The following is a 23,831-nucleotide window of genomic DNA, read 5'->3' on the forward strand; positions in this document are numbered from 1 at the left end:
CAGCAGCAAAATGACAGGTGCCTACCAATTAAACTAGCAACTGCTTCTCTTGGGGTTCCAGTTCCAGTGACCTCAGCCCCACCTCAAATGCAACAACAGAGGAGGGGAAAGGGGAGCCTGGGCTGTGCCACAGACCCATCCCAAGCTTCTGCTGTGTCATCCCCTGTGTCAGCTGCCAGCTGGTCAGTTTGAGTTAAACAGAAATGTAGTCACTCCTTATTTGAGGGAGACATGTCCCCAAGTCTCAGTGGCTGCCTAATGGCACCTGTGGTTCTGAGTCCTCAATGTACCATTTTCTCAATGTGTATAGACTTGTATCAATTCATTTATAAATTATACATGGGTTAACAACACTAATAAAATAGAACACTTAAAATAATACAGTGAAGCTGGGCAGTGGTGGCTCACGCCTTTAATCCAAATACTCAGGCTACACACAGAGAAATTTTTGTCTCAAAAAGCAAATAAAAAATGAAACAAAACAAAGTAACAGGAAATAAAAGTTGTGCTCTCTTAATACAGTTTTTAAAATAGCATATCGCTATATGGCCCTGGAACTCACTTTCTGTAGTCCAGGCTGGCCTTGAACTCACAGAGATTTGTCTGCCTCTACCTCCCAAGTGATGGGACTGAAGGTGTGTTTTGTTACCTCTCTCTCTCTCTGCATGTATGTGTATAGGAATTGGTTTTCTTCTATCACATGGGTCCTGGGGATTGAGCACTTACCTGCTGCAAACACACTTCCCTGCTGAGTCACCTCACTCACTGGAATGTGTTCTCTTGAGCTGGTCAACGCTGGGCTGCCTCCTCACTGCCTTCCCTGAGGAGCTGTTGCAGACCTGTTGAGAGCCTCCTGCTCCTCTGTCGCTTTCTCCACTCACTCCGTGGCCCTAGCATGTGTGGACCTCAGCTGCCCCTGCTGGGTGGGAGAGATGGGAATGGATCTCAGTGACTGGCTGGGCACTGGCTTCTGCACATAGTTTTGGGATAAATTTAATTGTGCAGGTAGACACTACTATGGTCTGAATACCAGGTCTCTCCAGAATTCATGCATTGAAAGCTGACCTCTATGTGAGGTTGCTGTGGCAAGGAGCCTTTGGAGAAAGAGATCAGATGATGGAAGGCAGTGGCCTCTGGAATAGATGGGCTCCTACACAGAGGTCCCAGGGGGCTGTCATCCCTTTTATTAGAATACAGCGAGAGCGGAAGCCGGGGCTTTCACCAGTGACTCTGTCAACACCTTTATCTTGACTTGCCATCCTCCAGAGAAATACTGTTCCACAACTCCTCAGCCAGCCCTTCTATCCAGGGAAGGCATCAGTCCCTACAAACAAGCAAGCCTTGGCAGTGGGCAATAGGGGACCCAGAGCCTCAGAGTAGGAAGTGGATTGAGTTGGACCAGCAAAGCTGTCCAATCAGGACTTGGGTTTTCCTGAGCATCTTAGGCCTCCTGACCCATGGCTAATCCTATCCTTATCTGCCCTTTATCCTCTGGCCTCCCTTCTCTCACTTTCTTGAGGTGGTGTGTGCATGTTCAGAGTGTGTGCGTGTTCACGGGTGTGTGTATGCTCATGAGTGTGTGCATACACATACGTGTCTTCCTTAATTGTGCTCCATCTTGTATTTTTGAGACAGGAGCTCTCAGTTTTGCCTGGAACTTGCCACTTTGCCTATTGACATCCCGTCCCTCCAGGGACCCACCTGTCTCTACCTCCCCCACTCTGGGATGACAGGTGCTCATCACCATGCTCAGCTTCCCGCCTCCCCTTACGCCCCAGGCAGGGCCTCTCTGTAGCTTTGGAGCCTGTCCTGCTGTCCTGGAACTCACTCTGTAGACCAGGCTGGCCTCGAACTCATAAAGATCAGCCTACATCTGCCTTCCAAGTACTGGGGTTAAAGACTGAGCCACCACCGCGCAGCTGTCACGCCCAGCTTTTATGCAGCTGTGGAGGCTGGAACTCAGCGCTTTTATGCAGCCGTGGAGCCTGGAACTCAGCGCTTTTATGCAGCCGTGGAGCCTGGAACTCAGGTCCTTGTGCTTGTGCAGCAAGCCCTGCTAACCCTTTCTTCTGCAAATTCTCAGCCCTTTCTGGCCATTGCAAGCGGAAGCAAGGAGCAGAGTAACTTGAACTTGAAAAGTCCCTCCACCCCAAGTTACCTGCTTTCATGTTCCCAAGCCCTAATACACCTGGCACTGAAGGGCTGATGTGACCAAGAGGCCTGGGTAGTTCTCTTGACCAGATCATCCCTGGGCCTTACCTCCACAAGAGGACACCAATTTCCCTATCACTCCCGAGGACAGACAGAGCTGGGCAGCACAGTGTGGCCAATAGGGGATATCAGTCTTGGGGACATGGGTGGGGCCCTGAGAGGAGGTGGTTGGTCTTTCTTGGTTGATGGGTGATGGTGGGAGAGCCACCAAGAGGAGTGTAGTCTTGAAATGGGGCAGAGCAGGGATGTCTTAGTGTGCTTGCTGTGACTATCACGAGGGGTCTGCCAGCTCATGCCTCCCGCCAGGCACCGCCTCCAGCATTGAGGAGTGTGTTAGAATTCTCTAGAAGAACAGAATGGATAGAATGAGTATATTTTGCAACGGGGATTTATCAGATTGCCTTACATGATACAGTCTGGGTGGCCCAACAGTGGCTGGAAAAGACGAGAACCTGACTGCTGGTCAGTCCATGAGGCTGAAACTTCAGCAGCCTCAATCTGGTACAGAAGGCCTGGGGGTTCCTGGAGAGCCGCTGGTTTTCAGTCCATGTTAGAGGGCAGAGAAAGCTGGGTTCTGAAGTCAGGCTTTGAAGGCTGCTGCAGCAGCAACAGGACAGATGCACTTATCAACAGAAAGCAAAGGTGCTTTTTCCTGGGACGTCTTTACCTTTGAGCTGATGGTCCCACACACAGGGGACAGTCTTCCTTCGGCTGAAGCTCCCTTGAGATCTCACAGATCTGTCCATAGGCACGTTGCTTAATGGACTTCAGATCCAATCATGTTGACAATCAAGATTAATCATTGCTAGGAGTTAAGCCTGGAGGGGAGGGTTGGTTGAGACGGGACCACATTTCAAGTGCTAGCTCTTCACAGGGGGCATTCTGGTCTAAGGGTGCTCCTGCAAAGGTGTGCACAGGGAAACCACAGTGTCTCATCTTAAGACACTTCTGGCATCTACACAGGTCAGGAATGTATGCTTTAGTTCTCCGTGAACCAGAGTCCCCTGAGCCTCACAGAGCATCCAATCTGCCATGGGTACCATGAAAGGACATGGAGAGGCGCTATCCTCCTGTGTGTGCCTCAAGACCCACTATCTAGGAAAAGGAATGCTTCAGGCTGGGACAGCCACATGTCAGGAGTTTTAATGTTTTCTCCAGGGTCTTGAATCCTGTTGGGGGCCTCTGGGTGGGGTAATAGCCCAGTGCCCCTCTAGCCTGAGGCTGAGCTGGAGTGGGGATGGAGGTGGCTTGCTCAGGCTCCTGATCCCTTGGGGTTGAGTGTAGTTTTGAACTGTATTCTTTATAGAAGGCAACTGGCCAATAACAGCATCACAAAACGCCGTTTGTTCTTACCCCACGGTCGAGTCAGCCCGAAGACAGGTGGTCCCTCTGGGTGTTGGCGAATTAAGCACAAACTCTAGGAATCTGAGCACTCTTGCCCTTCAAATCAAGCCCCAAACATGGAATTTAGCATTTCCATTCTGCCTGTGATTTGTGGCTTACAACTGTTCCTGAGGCCATCCCAGTGAGCACAGCTTAAATGTCATGATGTAGTTTTCAGGTGCAAAAGACACTAAAGATCATAGCTGTCTGCAAGAATGAATTTTAATTAGTCAAGGGATCCCATAAAACCTCTCAGGCTCCAAGGGAGCACCCCCATGCTTTGTTCAGCCTTGGGTGTGTGTTACAGCCTAAGATGGCAGCTGATAGTGTGGCAAGGACCCCTGGGGCCGGGGCTGCGAGAGAGTGGAAACTGGTTTTACTTTTCAAAGCTTATCTGTGAGGTCGCTCAAGCCAAATACCTCTGGAGAAAGAAAGAGGGCGACATAAAGACACTTTATGAGCAACTAACAATGGAATGCGGCTCCTGCAGACAGCATCTCCCGTTCTTCCTCCACAGGTAGTTTATGGGATCCAGAAAGAAATGACTGTCCCACAGGGAGGGCCATTTGGAAAGGTGTCTACTTACCTGTTACCACCTCACTTTCTCATGCCTACTTCTCCACTCCCACCATTTTCTACAATTGCCCTTGAGGCTCTGCTGGGGAAAGCCAAGGGCACCCATCTTCTTTGATACCATTTTGTAATGTTCCAGAGATTGATGTCGGATAGCCATGCCTTTAGTTTTGAATGAGATAGTTCATTAAGAACACAGAAACCCAAGGTAAAAGACGAAATAGCAAGAGGCATAGAGGTATTTAAATATCATAGAATGGGATGCTCAAAACATCTAGCAGAAATCAACTGGGGAAGCCAGCCAGAGTTTTTGATGAGCAGAGGTGTGGCCAAAGCAGAACGTCCCCTCTGGTAAGGCTTCCAAGTAGAAAAAAAATTAGCAGTAATAGTGGTGACATCATCAAAACCAGGCTTTCAAAACATCTGGCCAGAAACCCACTGAGAAAGTTGAGGCAGTTGGCTGGAGTTCCCAATTGAGCCTTCTCCCCACAGCAGAGCTCAGCAGCTTTCTCTCCACAGAGAGCTCCCAAGGCCAAGATCCCATGGCTGAGCTTTCAGCTTCTCTCCCACTGCAGACACTGTCTGTCTCGGGATGAACAGTAGTAACCTCTGTTGGAGACGGCTGACTTAGCTCAAGAACACAATGTTTGTATTCAGTTTTGGTGTTCTTGTCCTTTCTAATCACAGAGTCAGGGTAGCCTATCCCCAAACAAGGGGCATTGGAGGACACTTTGAAACAAACATGCTTGGGCTTGAAAGTCAGAGGGGAGTAGAGGTAGGAGGAGGGGAGGGGGCAATCTGCTTCTGGAGACAGCTCCTCAGTGAGCTCAAAGAGCATGTAATGATTCTCTACAAAGCACACATTACAGATGCCAGTTAGAATCCGGCAAGTCCAAGACAGTTCAGTGGGCCCTAACCCAGCTTGGAGACGAGAGAACTCTTGGCCTTTGACAAGCTCATAATCTCCTCATGTAAAAACAAGTAGGCTGTAGCTCAGAGTGGTGAGATGACCCAGTCATAGGGTGACTGAGGCAGGGGATGAGCCCAGAGCTTAGCGGAGAAGGTAAGCATGGTGTTTGAGATGGTAGCAAGCTGGATGTCAGCTGAATCTTAGCAGATGGGTAAGGTTTGTCTGGGTCTAGAGGCTGGAGATGCGGCTCAGTGGTAGTGGACTTGCCTACTATGCACAAGGCCCTGGGTTCACTCCCCAGTACCACAGAACTGAACCAACCAAGCAAACAGTAAAACACAAACAAAACTGCCTGAGCAAAAGAGGAGACTTGGCCACTGGTGGACCTTTCAGAAGCAAGAAAGTTTGTAAAGGAATATTATAGAAGAAATAGGAGGGTCAGCGAGATGGCTCAGCGTAAAGGTGCCTGCCGACAAAACTGCTGACAAACCTGGGGAGTTGAGTTCAGTTCCTAGGCCCCACATAGCAGAAAGAGAGAACAGACTACTACACGTGGTCCTCTGATCTCCTTGTGTGTGCCAAGGCAAGTGTGCGTGTGTGCATATGAAATAAATAAAGAAAATATAATTAAAAGAAAAAGAGAAGAAGAAATAAGAAATTTGGATGGACCTGTAAATAAGTGTACCTCCATAAAGCTAGAAAGATTTTCCCTTTGCACCCACATGAGCATGTGTGTGTGTGTGTGTGTGTGTGTGTGTGTGTGTGTACACGGGCACTCACAGCAAAAACAACAGCAGAAAGGAAGAAATAGTATTTAGTCAAAATGAAAGACTTTTGTATTATAAAGAAATTATTAGATTATCAGAAAAAGAAGAGTATTTACTTTTTCCATAAGGGACTAGTATCTAGACTACATACATATCTCTCATGACTCAATGAGGAAAGACATAGCCCAATGGATGAGAACACAAATCTTTCAGAGGCCTTCAAGTGGCTTACAACTTGATGTCCTTTCCAACATGACACTCAAACACGCACATGCACACACACACACACACACACACACACACACACACCACAATGAGATACCACTGCATGCACATATCAGAAAGCCAGATAACAAGGTTAGTGACAGTATGGAGAAAGAAACATTCTAGAAGTTCTTCAAAAGGCTAAACATGGACAAGAAATAACAACTGCTGGTCAGGCGTGGAGAGGGGCACTCTTGTCCCTGTGGGTGAGAATGCAAGGTAACACCCTTACTAGGGACTTACTATAGGAGTTCCTCAAAAACCTGGAAAGATGAGTTGGGGAGATGGCTCACAGTATAGAGGCGCACACCACTCAAGCTTGGCCGTGAGCCCAGTAACTGGATTATGAGTGGAAAGAGAGAACCAACTCCACAGTTGTCCTCTGACTTCCACAAGCTCACCATGGCATGAACATGCCCCTCCATCATGCCCACATGTAAGCATACATATAAATACACAATTGAAAATATCAACACATGATGTAGTGATCATATTCCTGTGGAAATAAGGTGAAGAAATGCAATTATATCAAAGATCTGTCCACATTTATTGTAACAATTAATTATTAACAATATCCAAAGTCTAAAATTAACTAAATGTTCAGCAGTGGATGAATGAATACAGAAAACGTGGTTTATATTCATAATAACTACTCAGAAATAAAAAAAATCAATCCTGCCCTTTGTAACAAAATATAAGGGCTTGGATGGCATTATGTAAAAGGTCGGTATAGGAAGATAAAGACTGTATGATCTCACTCGGGTGAATCCTAAAAATCTTGGAATTAGAGAATAGAGGAATGGTTCCTGACACAGGAGAAGGGAGATAGGGGGTGGGTGGCCTAGGGAAATAGTTTTAAGTAGGTGGGTGAGTAGGTGCTAGTGTTTGTTGTGTGGTAGGGTAACTAGTTAGCAATAATGTGAGGCTAGAGATAACTCAGTGTTCAAGAACATTGACTGCTCTGGTAGAGGTCACAGGTTTAGTTCCTAGAACCCAGATGGTCTCCACAGCTCTCTGTAAGTACAGTTTCAGGGGATCTGATGCCCTCTTCTGGTCTCTGAGAGCACTGCACCCAAATACACACACACACACACACACACACACACACAGAGTAAAAAAAGCTCCAATAAATGTGCAATACATTCTAAAACAGTGAGACAGGGGTGTTGCTTGAACTTAGGAGTGAAAAAAAAGACAAAGGATAGGTGCACACATCAGGCCATCAGGCCATGTCCTATCAATACTTACAGTTCAGGCAGGGTGATAAAATAACCGAGACTAATAAACACGAGCAGTACATTGGGCATTGGAGAAGGGCCTGCTGGGCTGGGCAGCAGTGTGGCCAAGGACCACGCTTGAAATTCAGAACTCTTGGTTAGACAGTGGCGGCCTACAGTATGAGTGTGGAAGGCGAAACCACAGCATAGCAGAATCGCAGGTGTGCTGCGTGGATTCCTCAGAAGGCTGCAGTGAGCCTTGGAGACCAGGAGGAAGGCAGGCAGAGACTCGCTCTTTAGGAAGCGTTCTCTGCACATTGCCTTGTGGCTGAAGCAAACGGGATTCAAGGTCTGCCGTGGCTTATGTGCTCAGTGTCCCCCAGAGGCCCCTGAGTAGTGGTCGGGTCCAGAGTGATGGTTTTGGGAAATGCAGTGAATTTTCTCATTCCACATGGGTCTGGGGGGATTGAACTCAGGCTTGGCAGCAGCCATTTTCTCTCACAGAACCATGTCCCAGGCCCCCTGTGTGGATTTATTTCCATGTTGTTACTTAGGCTTTGTATCATTTTAAGGCCACAGCTCCTTCTGCAATGCTGACATGCCATAACTTTTTCATTGGAACTCTTCTGTGGTGAGCCCAGTCCTTGTTTTAATGAGGTCTCGCAAGGGATAGAGGTGACTTGAGCTAGATGTGGGAATCTGGTGACCTACAGGTCCTTACAAAGGGCTGTACTCGGGAGTGACACGTGTATGCTGGGCCTAATTTGTTGAACTCTTGCCAGAATGTTCTGATTCTTTCCTAATTTCCCAGATGTAAAACGAATCCTGCACTCGGCTTTGATTTTAATAATAAAGGATGACGATGCATATAGGTTTGTCTCGCTCACAATCCCTGTGTGTACCCTTCAGCTGGCTGGCTGTGGGCGAGGCTTGCAGACGCTGCCTATGATCTGAGACCGAGGCTCCAGCCACCACACACCTTCCCATTTCCTAGAACATCCAGAACCGTCTCCCACTGTGCAACAGAGGCCAGCGTGTTCCAGTCGGCACCGCGGGGCAGACTGCATTTCTGCAGGCTGCTGGAGAGGATCCGGGGAGGCGATAAGTGAAACCCATCACACCTTCTGGAACCCACTCAGAGGACACACCAGGTGGCTGGAGAAGTAGCAGGCCTTGGCGGGACCAGCCGTGCTCTGAGGAAAATGATCACATTTCAGAAACTGGAGTCCTCAGCACGGAAGGTCTTCAGAGCCCAGCTCACAAACAACCCAGCCACTACGTGGAATGCCTGGAGAGAGGACCACGAAAAGGGAGTTTGGATTTTGCTTAAGGCGGGTCTCCTTTGATCCCCTCTGGGTGGTGGCTATGCAATGAACCAGACTGGGATTGTGATTTCCCTTGTGTGGACAGAGTTGTGAGAGAAGGGTGGAGAGGAGTCTTTGGTGTGGAAAGAGTGTAAGTCAGGGGATGGGGTGAAGGGCTCAGGACAGGGGTGCACTTGCCTTGAGGAATGAGGGCCCAGGCTCTAGCCTCAGGACCCATGAACAAGCAGGTATCCACAAGCAATCAGGTGTGGTAGCGAATGCTTGTAATCCCAGAGCAGGAAAATAGGGGCAAGTGGATTTCTGAGACTCATTGCCAGCCAGTCTAGCCTAATCGGTGAGCCCCAAGTTCCAGTGAGAAACCATGTCTTGAAAAACAAGGTGGGGGAAGGAGAGATGGCTCATGAAGAGACACTTGCCAGGCAGACCTAGCAACCAGCATCTGATTCCTGGAACCCGAGTACAGGTGGAAGTGGAGAACTGACTCCACAAGATGGTTCTCTGGTCTCCACATAGAAACCATGGCAACCATGCCCCTCCATACATCATGCACACCCCCCACGTACACATGCGTGCACAGACACACCCACATGCATGCACACATGCGCACACGCACACAGAGACACACACATGCACACACACATGTACACAGAGAGGCACACACATGCACACACAGAGACACACACACGCAGACACACACGCAGACACACACGCAGACACACACGCAGACACACACACACAGATGCACACACGCACCAACAACAATAGCAACAACAAGGGTAATGAAAGGCATAAAACAAGGTGGTGGCTCCTGAGGAGTGACAAGGCTGTCTTCTGACCCCCATCCCATGCACCCACAGACATGGACATACAAGAAGAGTGTAAGCTACTGTTCTACATGGCCTCAAACAGTGACTTGTACGCTTTAGACTACACATTTAAAAGGCTACACATTTTAGGAATTCCTAAATTTGTTTCAGTTTTTAAGAAATCTTTGCACACGGAGAATATTACAGTTTAATCAAAGCTTTTAATGTGGTTCGTAACAATTTTTCTCATGAGCTTTTGGGAGACTTCGTAAGGGCAGCATGGGCGAGCATGTGGGAAGTGGGTTGGGACCCCTTTACGAGAACCAGGAAGGACGTTTTGTGGGAGAAAGGAATCCTTTACCTAATATGAGATTTCCTCTGCTTTCGGTGCCTTTAATAAATCAGATTTCATCTCCTTCATGTTTTCCAGAACTTTCTTGAAAGGTAGGGGCCACTGCAAGTATTGCTTCATTATCCCTGTGCTGCTGAGGGCACTTGGGCAAAGGACGCCTCATCCACCACTCCCTTTCCTCCCTTCCCCCTCCCTCCTTACTCACGTTGTGTAGCAGAGGATGGCTTTGAACTCCTGATCCTCCTACCTCCATCTGCTGAATGCTGGGATCACAGATGGCCACCACTCTGTTCTGCTCCTGCCTGCCCTTCCTTTCTTCATTCCTTCTTTTCTTTCTTTAATTTGAAAAGATTTATTTTTTATTGTTTCCTATGTATGTTTTCCTGCATGTGTGTCTGTGCACCACTTGAGTGCCTGGTGCCTGTGGAGGGCAGAAGAGGGGGTCCCTGGAACTACAATTACAGATGATTGCGAGCCATCATGTGGATGTTGGGGATCAAACCCAGGTCCTTCACAAGAGCAACAAGTGCTCTTAACCACTGAAGCAATTCTTCAGACCCCTTCTGCCATTTCTTGTTGTAAGAATATGTAATATATATTCATATAAATGTGGTCTACCATCTTGAATTGGATATATTTGTCTGAACCATCTAGTTTTAAAACCCAAACCTTCAGGACTTTGAGTAAAGGGAGCATGGTGTGACAGTCATCACTTTTACTATTAATGCTTTATGTGATCAGCTTCCTAGTTCTCTCAACACCCTGCTGAAAGACCTGTGTGCCCTAGGATATGGTAGCTCTCCTCTATCGCGAACTAAACCCTCTCCAGTTATTCCTGATGCGCTCTTTTCCTCCTCCCTTTGTCAGTGACCACATCCAGGAGGTGTCCCGGCCAATCTTGGTCACTTTCCCTTTGCAGAACTTTATTTTCTTCCCACAAGATTGACTCTGAAGTCCTTTCCCCTTGCCAAACCCACGAAAACAAGGGAAAACAGAGCAAGATATTATCCTAACCCCACCCTATCCAACCCTTGGCACTCACTGAAACATATACCACCCCCACACTCACAATCACCTGTTCAACCACACACATTCACTTACAATCACACATACAACCACATACACAACTGTACACAAATCACACACACACACACACACAAATTCAAAGCTCATCTAAACAAATCCTGCTTGAGTTTACTTAGAGTTGGGTTAGGCTTGTAGTGAACATGGGGACAGCTGACATCTGTGTCTTAAAATGGTTTTGGTAGAAGACCAAAACTGAGGCCCTAGCAGACCATGCTTTTCTGAGACATGGGGGGAGAACCTAGCCTTTGCTTTCTTCCTTGCTTTGGTTTTTCTGGAAGCCCTTGGGGTTTCTTTTTTCTTTTTGTCATGGTGAGTTGCCATGATCACTGACCAGGAGTCTAGAGTGGACTCAGTACTGTAAAGTCAAAGGGAGAGAGGCCTGGGAGAGCAGCAACGAGCTAAAAGCCACACTGCTGGGGATGTAGCTCAGTTGGAAGAGTGCTGGCTTAGCATACTCAAGTCTCTGGGTTCAGTCTCCAGGTGTGGTGGCACATAATCATAATTCCAGCATGAGGAGGTGACAGTAGGAGGATCAGGAGGGATTCAAGGTCACCTTCAGTAGCCATATATTAAGTTCCAGGACAGCCTGGGTACATAAGACACTGTCATTAAAAAGTAAACCAACCAACCAGCCAGCAAACCAACCAACCAACCAACCAACCAACCAACCAACCAACCAACCAACCAAAGAAGAGATGCAGAGGTGGGCTCTAGCAGGATGGAACTGAGAGGAAAGTATAGAGTTGAGGGGAGTTGGTGGCACTGTGGGAGAGTGGAGGATAGGCCTGCAGGAGTGTGTGGAGGCTCAGGGGCCATTAGGTTGGTCAGTCAAGTGCACACCACCTGCCAGGGTGGCCGGGGCTGGATGGGGTAGAGTTGGGCATGGCTTCCAGCTTGTCCTTGCAGCTGGGGTCTTCTTGCTATCTTTGCCTGTTCATACCCCAACAATTCCCTGTGCCAGCTACAGGTCTGGCCAGGATCATCCCTCAGAGCCCCCCCAGGGACCTCAGTTTCTCTCTTAGGGTGCCCAGTAGGCAAATTCACAGTACCTAGGGTTAAAGGTCCCCCAGGGCAATGCTAGGTGCCTCTACTTTCCCTCTTCTTAGGTAGAACTTATCCAAATTCAGGCTCCTGTATATTTGCCTCTTTCACATCTCTCCAAAGGATTTATTTGCCTTCATTTGCATAAGAAATACCACACTCCCATCCTAATGAGGCCCATCTGGCAGTGCAGGCCTCTTCTCACTGGGCTCTGCTCTGCGGAGAGCTGTGCAGTCCAGGGATGTGATAATTAGACCATTCCCTTCCAGGACCAAGGAAGGACTGTTGAAGGCCAGCTCAGGATATACCACCTGGACCTGTGCTGTCCACAGCGGGGCCTGAGATGGTTCCCTAAGCTGCTGGCTATAGGGTCTGCATACCCATCTGTGTGAGCATCTGGGCCAGCTCTGCCTCTTCCCAGAATGTCCTTGGCTGGACCAGGGGCTTAGCCACTATCAAAGCAGGCATTTCATAGTAACTGTGAAATCCATCTGTGGCCAAGTCTGACGGCCACTGAGTTGAACTTGGCCCAGGTTGGAAAGACTTGAGCCATGTAATATGGGGACACAGATGGTGTCCTCTACAAAGTCAGCTGTGAGAAGCACTTGCTGGGCTACATCAGAGGTGACAACTCAGGGACTGTGCCCTAACTTTTCAGAGTCATGCTGGAAATCCCCACACTTGTTCATTGTGCACTCATTGCTTAAGCCGTGCTATTATACTGCCTGTTTGTGTGGACCAACCAGGCCAGAGCTGGCCTTAGGAGACAGGCAAAGAGTGAAGGCATTAGGACCCAGGTACAGAGGTTTCTAGGGCAGTCCAGTTGGAAGACTTGGGTGGGGCCCAGTAAGGCGAGCATCAATCCATTGGCCTGTAGGTTTCCATTCCATGTGTGAAGCTGAGTTCACCTTTTTAGGCTATGCTCATGTGCCATCTGTCTCCACCTTGGATCCTATCTTTGCCTTGAAATTTCTGGATGTTAAATGTTGACTTCAGCCTCATTGCTTGTAATGGTAGAAAAATTCAGCTACATGTGAGTTGTGTTGTGCTTTGAACATCATGTATCTCTCCACAGCTTATATGCTGGAAACTTGGTTCTCAGTGGGATGCTATCAGGTAGTGGTACCTTTAAGAGGAAGAGCCTAGTGTGATTTAAGTAGGTCATTGAGAAGGGAGTATCAGGGCTCTTCTTGTGGGATTCCAGTAGCTTCCAGAAAAGATCAAGATGACCTCAACCTCCTCTACTCTCTGCCTTACCACATGATCGATCTGCCATACACATGATCTTCCTATGATGCCATCTGCCATGAAGTATGTAATACAGCCCCGGGGTTCTTGTCACAGCTTACTTTTCCTTATCTGGTTTCTGGTAACTTTTGGAGATTATTAAAAAAATCATTGTGGAGGGGGATGGGACAGTCAGTAGAGGCAAAGGTGAGGAAGGACCTGAGTTTGATACCTAAAGTCAGAGGATGGTGCACACTGTAGCCTCAGTTCTGGGGAGACAGAGACAGGCAGACCCCTGGGCCTTGCTACCAGCCATTCTGGTCAGTCAATGAGCTCCAGATCAATGGGGAATTCTTTCTCAAAAGAACTGGCTGATGTTTCTGAGGATGACACCCAAGCTTGTCTTCTAGCTTCCCAGGCACCAGCAAGAACATGTGCACTGGCACGTGTGTGCATGCCTCTGTCCTCAACACGCATAAAAACATCCAGTTACAAACCCACTTAACATCTCTACCCTGATGCAATCTTTCCCTTGAAAACCACAGAAAAAGGTCATAGTCTAGGCTTCTTCATTCTGACCAGCCAGTTGTGTCCTTCTGTGGTCTTGCTGTCACGTTCCTCTTTGTCTTTGGAACTATAAGCAGTAGACTCTTCTTTCAAAATGGAGTCTCCCTGTACATTTCAGGGCAGTTATATTTTGTTTCCTCTTCGTCTACACACTCTCCACCTCAAGACGCAGCCAGATGTTATGATTTCCATGGTAACAGTGTCTTGCCTATTCTTCCCCTTTATATAAACAGCCAACAAGTTCCTTTTTGTATCTGATTGATTCATCTGAGAGTTCTAGCTTCATTTCTAGTTGCTTTGATAAAATACTATGACAAGGGGCTGATGGAATGCCATTTTCACTTAGCATTGACCTTGATAAAGTAGGAACAGTCATTTATTTTATTAAACCCTGGCATTTGAGTAGGCATCTTAATGTTTTGTGTCAAAAGTAGGATGCAGACACAACAGTAGTCTCAACAAAAAGGACTGGACAGTGTTTGAGTTGCAAGCTAAACTAGCCACTTTTCTTATGGACTATAATTTTCAGTTGAAAGATTGATGAGCAGCTGCACTGTGATGGCTGAGGCTCAGGTACCTGGAAGACATTTTATTGAAAAGATATGAAGCAAACCTAGGCCTTCAAGAAAAACAACTGACAGTACTTGATCCCAGAGATAAAATTTGAGATTTCAAAGGAAAATCATAATTTTGGCAAACTTGTAAACACCCACTATGAGCTCAAGAGTTTCTCAGTATTTAAAGACTTTTATAATTAATGGCAATATTTAAACAATTTTTTACATTTATTTATTTAGAATATGTATGTATATATATGGGGGAGGGGCATGTTTATTCTGTGATGCATTTGTGGAGGTTAGAAGACAACTTGCAGAATTCAGTTCTCTCCACCATGTGGGTCGAGGGGATTAGAGGCAAGTAAGTCATCAGGTTTGATGGCAGGCGTCTTTACCTAAAGAGCCATCCTTCTGGCCACAGTTAATAGCACTATTAATGAATGTGGGTTTAAAAATATTGTTTAAAGAAACACGTTGACATTTGGAGGAGCCACATGACTTGGTGAAATGATCATTTTCCAAATCACCAAGACACCATGTTACTGCAGAAAAGGCCAGGCCTCCATGGATCTCTCACTGTTATGTTGTTTTCTGTGTATGGAGAGAATGTAAGACCTCACACTCTGCTAGGTTTGGATACGGCTTCAGTGTGTGCCCCAGGGATTCATGTTCTAGAAATCTGCGTCTCACCGTGGTCATGTGAGGAGTGCTGAGACCTGTAAAAGGCAGAGCCTAATGACAGGGCATAAAGCATGGGGGCGTCGCCTTCAGAAGGGTTGGAATCTGAGGCGTTTCTCACAGAAGGGCTGTTATAAGGCGAAAACCCTGGTCTATCCCTCACCATAAGAGCTCTTCTTGCAGTGCGATGTGGTCTATGACGAGGCTTTTGCCAGAGCCAAGCTACTGGCATCAGACCGTTGATCCTCCAGAACTGTAAACCAAGCAAGTGCCTTTTCATTATAAAATAGTCAGCCTTGGGTGTTTTGTATAATAATGAAAATGAACTCATACATTCTCTTTCCACCTAAGCTCAGAATTATGTTTCCAGTGAGCAGCATTGAGAGATGAGCACCTGTTCCCTTTGGGACAAAGGGCAGTCCTGTTTCCTACATGTGACAAAAAGCATGGGTCCTCAGAAACCTTGAACTGTAGCAAACCCACCGGGTAGTACGTAGTGTCCACCTGGGATCTTTCTACTTCCTGCCTGGGAGACTTCAGTGTTTACATGGTTAGCATCCTTTTGTTACTTTGCCAAACGCTTGAGAGAAACAGTTTTCAGAGAGAAAGATTTCTTTTGTCTCACAGTTTCAGAGGTTTTTGTCCCACATGTTTGGGCCCACAGCAAGACTGAGCATCGTGGCAGGAGTCCTGTGGCGTATCAAAACCTCTAGGCAGACAGGTAACAGAAAAAGGGGCTGCCCTGCCAGCAGGGCTCCTCCATTTTCCACTTTGTTTTTATTCAGGAGCCCGCCTGTGGGATTGTCCCACTCGTATTTAAGGAGTGTTTTCACCCTGTGGTTAACCCTCTCAGGAAACACCTTCACAGATGCACCCACAATCATGCTGTACTAATTTCCCAGGCTCCTCTTAATCCAGTCAGAATGACAACCAGGACTGACTCTCACACTGGGGATGGGAGACTCTTTGGTCTCTGATACGGGGAATCTCATGTCTTTTGCCTGCATCCCTTCAATGGAACAAGTTAGCTAGCTTGTAAGCATGGTATTGTAGTTTTGTTTCTGTTGTGACAAACATCCTAACAAAAAGCAACACAGGGGAGGGACGGTTTTATTTGGCTCACGTGCCAGGTTATAGCCCATTGGGGCAGGGAAGTCAAGGGAGGAACTTGAAGCATCATAGCCACAGTCAGGGGCAGAACAAGTGTGAGCCAGCAGATCCCTGCTTGCTAGCTGGTTCTCTCTAGCCAGTTCTCACCACTCACATACCGGTAGTTCAGGGCCCAGCCTGTGAAGGGGTGGGTTTCCCCATAATTAACAGTCAAGACAAGACCCCACAGATGCACCCACAGGCCAACATGATCTAGACAGTTCCTTAGTAAGATTGTCTTCCTAGGTGACTCTGGGTTATGTCAAGATGACAGTTCAAATTCATCAGCACATACAGTCAAATCAAAACCCCAGGCTGCATGCATGCACACTCACGCAGGGACAAAAGGCCTTTTCAAAGCACCACAAGGACGATGCAATGCTGCAGAGCAGAGTATGAATTTCCCATCGCAGAGTCCACCGTGTGGCAAAGAGAGCAAAGTGTGGGTCTGCACCTGCACTTCCCAGAGGACTGGTTTTGGGGAACTAGGACCTCTCTGAGTCTGCACCCTGGGAGATTTTCTTGTTTCACTGGGTCTCTGGCAACTAATTTGAAGAATTTTCTATCCATAACTGTCTGAAAATTATGGATATTAAACTATCCTCCCTGTTCCAGGTCTCTTGTGTTCAGCACGGCCCTCTTGTGTTTCAACCACACGCATTGTAGCAGACTGAAGGCAGAAGCTGGGAGAACTCAGCTGTCGTCTCCTAATCCAGGCATTAAAGAGATTCACAAATCTGTCAGGCAACACTGCTCTCCTTGCTCCATGCTTTTTGGAAAATAGAGTTAGTTTTTCTTTTTAATTAAAAATGTGTTAGTTATATAAGCTTGCAGTGGGCTTACTACTGTTATCTTTTACATTATATAATGGACGGATGTTTTTTAAAATGTCTCAGCTGAAAATGATAATATAGTGAATATGGAAAAATGTAACCCACACAGACAAAACTCTTTGGGGGTTCCCAAATTTTAAAAGTGCAGACAAGGCTCTGAGAGCAAAATGTCTGAGAACTTTGGGTCTAAGTAGGGAAGAATTCTGAACCAAGATAACAAATTAACAGATAATTAGCATTATTTCTAACTTCAATCTTACAGGACAGTGGTAGAGAGAGGAAGCCTGCCACCACCCTACCTTGCCATGCAGTACTCCCATTCCTCTGTGATTAACTGTTTCTGGAACACCCCTCAAGTCAGCTAGGGGTGTGGCAGAGCCTCCGGGGACAGACCCATGGAAGAGGCCTGCTCTAGGTCTTGAACATGAGCTTGGGGATGCTTGGGTTTGGATTTCCTGATCATGTTTCACAGGGCGTGGGAGATAGTTCTGGGTAGACACCTCCTGATGACCTTGCTGATGTCTCATTCCATGAGGAGGGACATTCCACAAGATGCCCAAGAGGAAGGCACAGGGAGACCGCTTCCCCCAGAAGAGTGTGCTGTGGGTTAGATTGGCAACTTCTCCCAAAAAACTGTGGTAAGAGTTCAGTCCATAGGGTGGCACTATGGGAGATGGTGGAACCTTTGGAAGGTGTGGCCTAGTAGGGGAGTCTTTAGGTTATTAGGGGTGTGCCCTCAAAGGGCACTTTGCTCTTCTATTTCTTGACCATAATGTGCTACTTTATCATAATATCTGGAAGCACTGGGGCCAATTTATCAAGGACTTGAGTTCTGATGACCTTGTTATAATAATGCAAAGTTGACTGACGAGGGGTAAGGGTCCTGTTCTATAGCCACCATCATGCTATTGACAGGGGTTAGCAGGGCTTCCAGCTGGAGCTGTGCTTGTTGCCAGGAGCCGGGCTCTTTGTGACTGTGCTGTGTCACCCTCCTGTCCCTATAGTCTCAAGGATAGGACAAGAAGTGTTGATAGACGTGGCCCCAAAGCCTGTCTGGAGGCTCTCAGGCCCAAGAGTCTGAGATGAATGAATGGTTGTTGGGACCCTTAAAACCTGTGTACCATGTGGATTTAACTTGCTGGAAAAAGCGGGGATTTTCTTTTGCTCTTTTGGAATAATGAGTGGATATAGTTATGTAAATTCTCTCTTAAATGATGTTGCTCTGAGTCGGCAGGATGGCTCAGTAGGTAAAAACACTTGCTGTGTAAGCCTGATGACCTGAGTTAAATTCCTGAAACCTGGGTGAAAAGATGCATGCGATTGCACAGTTGAGATCCTAGAACTTCTGCAGCAAGATGGGAGACACTGACAGGAGAATCAGGGGAAACTCACTGGTCAGCTAGCCTGGAGTACCCAGTGTGGCAGGAACAGCAAGACAGACGCTGGCTGCCTCAGCAAGGTGGAAGAAGAGAACTCACTCCCAACACATACACACACAAACACACACAGACACACACACACACACACCTTAAAATGTTGATGTCTATTCTAAATAAGAGCCAAGGGACTGAGACTCTTAGCACATGAAAAAATTAAAATGTTCTTTTTGCTTTAACACTTTTCATATCCCTATAAGATTTTATATAATATAGTGTATATATTATATATTTAATGTTACATTTCAAAGTGCATTTTAAAGGGCACAAACAACAGCAGTTTTCAGAAAATAGTTTCAAAGTGTAATTCTATGTGTGGCCATTATGAAATCATTCCCCCTGATTTTTGCCAGATTTTCATAAGGATGTCACATGGTGTGTGTAGGATCCGAGGGTGATGACCCTGTCAGTGCTGTCTGGCAGTCTTGTACAGCTAAAAGTGTTTCGTGAAGCCTGCTATGTGGAATTCACCTTAGGTAAAAACAAGCGAAATTCAGAATCCTTTCTTCTAAAAGGCTCCTTTCTCCTTAGAGAAATTCATCTATCAGTCCATCCCTCCATCTACTCATCTACCAGTCCACCTATCCACTACCCACTTGTACATCTTCAGTATCCATCCACGCATCCATCCATGCATTCATATATCCGTCTGTCCATCCGTCCTTCAGTCCATCCATCCATCCATCCGTACATCCATGCATCCATCAATACAACCATGTGTCCCTGTGCCCATCGATTCACGTATCCATCAATACATCATCTATGCATATTCAATATGTATATATACCCCAACCCATCCACCCATCCATCCATTGCACACCAGCCCAACCCCACTATCTGTCCATAAATTCATCCATTCACCATCAATGCATCCATCCACCCACCCACCCATCCACCCACCCATCCACCCATCCTCCCACCCACCCACATCCGTCCGTCCATCCATCCATCCATCCATCCATCCATCCATCCATCCGTCCGTCCGTCCATTCGTATACTCATCTAATTACCCACCCATCTGTCAACCTATCCAACATTCATCTGCCCATTCCCACTATCCACACATGAACCAATCTATCCATCCATTCACCTTTTTATTTCATTTTCTCTTCAGTCAATTTATTCATTCAGTGATATACAGATGTTGTATCCAAATGAAGCTAAGCATAATGTAGGTCTCCTCAAAGGTGATTTGGTGATTAGAATTGCAGAAGGTGAGGAATTGGTTGTCCCCCAATAACTTTCATTAATTTTTTTTAAGAGAAGTTACTGAGCTGTGGCACAGCAGGAGAAGGGGCAACACTAGTTAATAGTTTACCAGGAGACTATCAGAGTCAGATGAGGGCAATTGAGTTGTCTCATATAGACCCCTCACGGGGGACTGACTCTTCACTCTAAAACAAGGCTTGATTGTGGGTTTTTTACATGATTCATTTGCATCCTAGAAAGGAAGGCCCCATAACTTCTGCACTACCTCTGCCAATAAATTGTCCCCTACCTCACGGTGAGTAGGCAGCAAGGCCAGTGCTTCTGTTTCTCTGCAGGCTGGCTAGTTCTGAGGCTATATAGAAAGAGGGAGGGTCAGGAATTAGGGGATGGAATTCATAGACTGAGTTGGAGGCACAGGAGCCCATCTTTGGGGCTAGGGAATTGGGTTCAGCACCACTCAGACCCCAAGTCTCTGCGGAACGTGCATGAAATGGTGAGTACTAAGGAAAGAGAACAAGGTACATGCTCACCCATGGCCACCATGGGCAGGGGACCTCGGTGTGGTCTACCATCAGGGCCACCACCTGGTTCTATCTGCTGTCTCCAGACCTCTCTGCTTGCTCTCCTCTTGTCATCAAGCTGGAGCAGGCATTCTTTGCTGAGGTGGACTTCTCCACCAGCCGTCACAATCCTGCCTAGAGGACCTTAGAGAGGCCCCGTCTCTCCCTCTGGGTCCCACCTCACAGTGCTGGGTGGAGCTGGGGCTTGCTCCTCCCTTCCCTGAAGGCAGGGGTCTGGTCAGAGGCTGGTGTCTGCTCCCCCTGCAGCAGAGCTCAGGCACACCTGGTCTCAGGAGGGAGGTCACCAAATCAATAGGTGGCAGAGCACTGGCTGCAGTTCCCCAGACTGGAGGCTTGTGTCGCTGTCTCTTGCTGCTTAGTATTTACCAAGTAAAAGTCATTGCCCTGGAGACGCCCGATTTATTGACAATGAGAGATGAAGGCCGTCTGGTGCCGATCTGCACAGAAAGACGCCTGTTTCCAGGCAGAGACTGGGGAAAGAAACCTGCATGAACCCAGGTTTCTTGTCTGGTAGCTTCACACTGGCTTGGTGTATGGTGGCATTGCCTTGGAGAAGCAGATGGACACATTGCTTAGGCTTTTAGTGACTGGCCAGGAGGTGGGGGTTGGGGGATGGGGTCTGCTGACTATAGCTCTGCTCTGCCTGCCTGGTCCTGGTTCCCAGAAGCTACCTTCTTTCCTTTTCCTGTCCACCCTGGGCCTGTCCTCCTCATTCGTGTCCTCTTCCTCTGTGTCCATCTCAGCTGGAGCTTCTGGGAGGGAGGGCATAGCCATGTCCCGTAATTTGAGGTCCCTGCTATCAGTCTTGCTTTAAGAGCAAGGGTAGAGTTGCTCTGGGTTCTACCCAGCTCTGGACACCCCCACACTCAGGAGCACGGCCTCAGATTTCCCCAAGTCTTCTTCCAGTATCTGGGAGGTAAGGCTCCCTAAGACTGAATGGGAATTCTGTGTGGCCCCTGCTTCTCTCCACTGCACACTGTCTGACCCCCGTACGCTGTGTGTGTGTGTATGACTTCGGGCTTCAAGGAACTCTGAGACTACATCTAATGGTTGTGTGAGGGTGCTGTGGCTGGCCTTGGATTCCGGGAAGGTGGCCTGGGAGCAGATAACTCCTGATGGCTGGTGTAGTCTTCCTTTTGTGCGCCCAAATGCGGATGGGCTGCCAGACAGGTGCTGATGTGGGGTGATCCAAATGGTTTGTGAGAACAGAGATCCCACAGAACATTCCGCCTAGCATCACTTGCTCTAGGGCCAGCTTTATCAGAAGTGACCTGAGGCTGCCTACCAGAAACCAGCACCCTCTTTTCTAGCACCCCCCCCCCCGGGACTGTTGGCTGTTCACCGTGCCTCCCCGAGTACAGCCCTGACACCTTCTCCCCTGGTGGCTCTCTGCTGTGCTCCTTCCCTTCCCTGAGTTCCTCAGCACCTGTGTGTGCCCTGCCCTGGGGACCGGATAAATGACCCACAGTTGGGAGTTCTCTCCCTGGCAGCGTAGGGTCTGCAAGTTAGGTTTGAGGTCCCCCAGAGGCTCACAGGCTGAGAGCTTGGCTTCTAGTGTGGAGATGGTGGGAGACAGTGGGCGGGACCCTCAGCACCTGCCCTCTTAGGCACCCTCGACAACACGGATGTGGGAGCAGCGGAATAGAGGTGTGGGAGATGTAGTGGCTTCATATTGGTGACAGATGCTTCCTTCCAGACTGCAGATAAAGGTCACTCCTAAATCCTAGAGTAAAAACATCCACGTATCTGGAAAATGCCAAAAAGAAGAATGGCTGCCCTTTGCTGAGCTGAGCCCTACAGGGCGCAACAGGGAGCCAGGAAGGTAAGAGGGTGTCAGGTGGTCCCCACCCAATGGCTTTTATCAAGAAGTTAGACAATATCTGAGCCTGGGCTGAGGTTTTGGAATCAAGAGAAGGTGAGAGTCTGGTCTGAGGCTCTCTGGTGCTTTGGGCCAGTGTGGGGAAAGATGAGAGGACATTGGTGAAGCAGGAGCTGGCCATATAAGGTTGGTTCTGCTTGGTGCCATCTGCAATGGCAAATCTCCAGTGTCACAGCTAAGCCTGGATACTGTTTTTGATGAGGGCTACCTCTGGCTGCAGACCAGCTGGCTCATGGATGGAACTGGGGAGGAGACTTCCCTGGGGAAGGGGTGACACTCTCCAGTTGCCCAAGTCCTCATTCATCCTGCCTTCACAGTGGGCATCCGACTTGAAGATGCAGGATGTAACTGTGTGTGTGCCTTCTCAGGTTCTGGAGGCTGTAGTTGCCAGTTCCAAGTCAGGCTCTCTACCGGCAATACAGGCCAGGTGTGGTTTGAGGGTGTCCCTAAAAGATCCATGTACTGGGGCCCTAGGTGATGGCTCAGCTGGAAAAGTGGCTGATTCAGAAGCATGTGTTTGGATCCCCAAACCCAAGTAAAAGCAGACACAGTGGCACATGTCTGTAATCCCACCATTGAGTGAAGGTGGTTATCAGTAGATCCCTGGAGCTCACTGGCTGGCCAGCCTAGCCAAATCAAAGGTTAAGTGAGAGACTCTGCCTCAAGAAATGAGGGAGACTAAGGAAGACCCCTGAGGTTGCTATGGCTTCCATAGATGCATGTACACATGTGCCATTACCTGCTGTGTGTCTTTTGTAGACGGTCCACCCTCGTCCCAGGCCCAGTCCTTGCCACGAGGCCCAGCGTTGGCTCCTGGTCTGCGGGATTCTTCCTTGCTGTCCTCTGGCTCCTTTACCTGGTGCATCTCTCCTCATATTTCCCAACCCCAAGTTGGGCTGTGTTGCAAACCTTACCCTTCCCAGGGTCTCCCACTTATCGGAAGAGTTTGGAAAAACCAAAGTCAAGAAAACATCTTCCTGCCCACTGCCCTGACCATGATCATGGTCTGTAGAGGACCAGGACCCAGGGACATTTTCTTGATGATACTTGAAGCTCAGAGAGGTGGGGCACAGGCCCACACACTGACTTACAATTGGCACTCTGGTGTCTTGAAGAGTCTATTTCATGTCCGAAGGAGGAGAGACATTGTGGGGCTCAGTTGCAGAGTCAGTGTGTTAAACCTGGGTGAATTAAACAATGGGTGTTTGCCTCCTCAGACAGGAGGCTGGGAGGCCGTGGCCGAAGTGTCCACAGGTTGCTTTCCCCTAAGCCCTCTTCTCCTTGGCTGTCTTCTTGTGTTTGCACTTGGTTACTCCTCTGTGGGTGGCCTCAATTATCATCATCATTATCATAATGTCTCATCCTCCTCCTCTTTTTTTCTTTTTGTTTTGAGATATGTTTTAATGAAGGCCAGGCTAACTTTGAACTCTATGTATTCAAGGATGACCTTGAACTCCTGATCTTCACATTCCAAGTGCTGAGACGATGGGTGTGGGTCATCCCACCTGATTCTAACCTCTTCCTTATAAAATTTATTCACTTTAACTTTATACGAGTACATATTTGTCTACACATATGAATGTGCATCATGTGTGTGCTGTGCTCCCAGGGACCATGTGAGTACATTGGATTCCCTGGAACAAGAGTTATGGACAGTTGTGAACTTCCAGATGGGTGCTAGGAATCAAACCAGCATCCTCTAGAAGACCAGTATGCCCCCTTAACCACTAGGCCATCTCTCCATCCTCTGGCCTCTTCCAATAGAGACACCAACTCTGTT

Source organism: Mesocricetus auratus, unplaced genomic scaffold (genome assembly GCF_017639785.1).
Source record: "Mesocricetus auratus isolate SY011 unplaced genomic scaffold, BCM_Maur_2.0 Super-Scaffold_100007, whole genome shotgun sequence".
Taxonomy (NCBI): domain Eukaryota; kingdom Metazoa; phylum Chordata; class Mammalia; order Rodentia; family Cricetidae; genus Mesocricetus; species Mesocricetus auratus.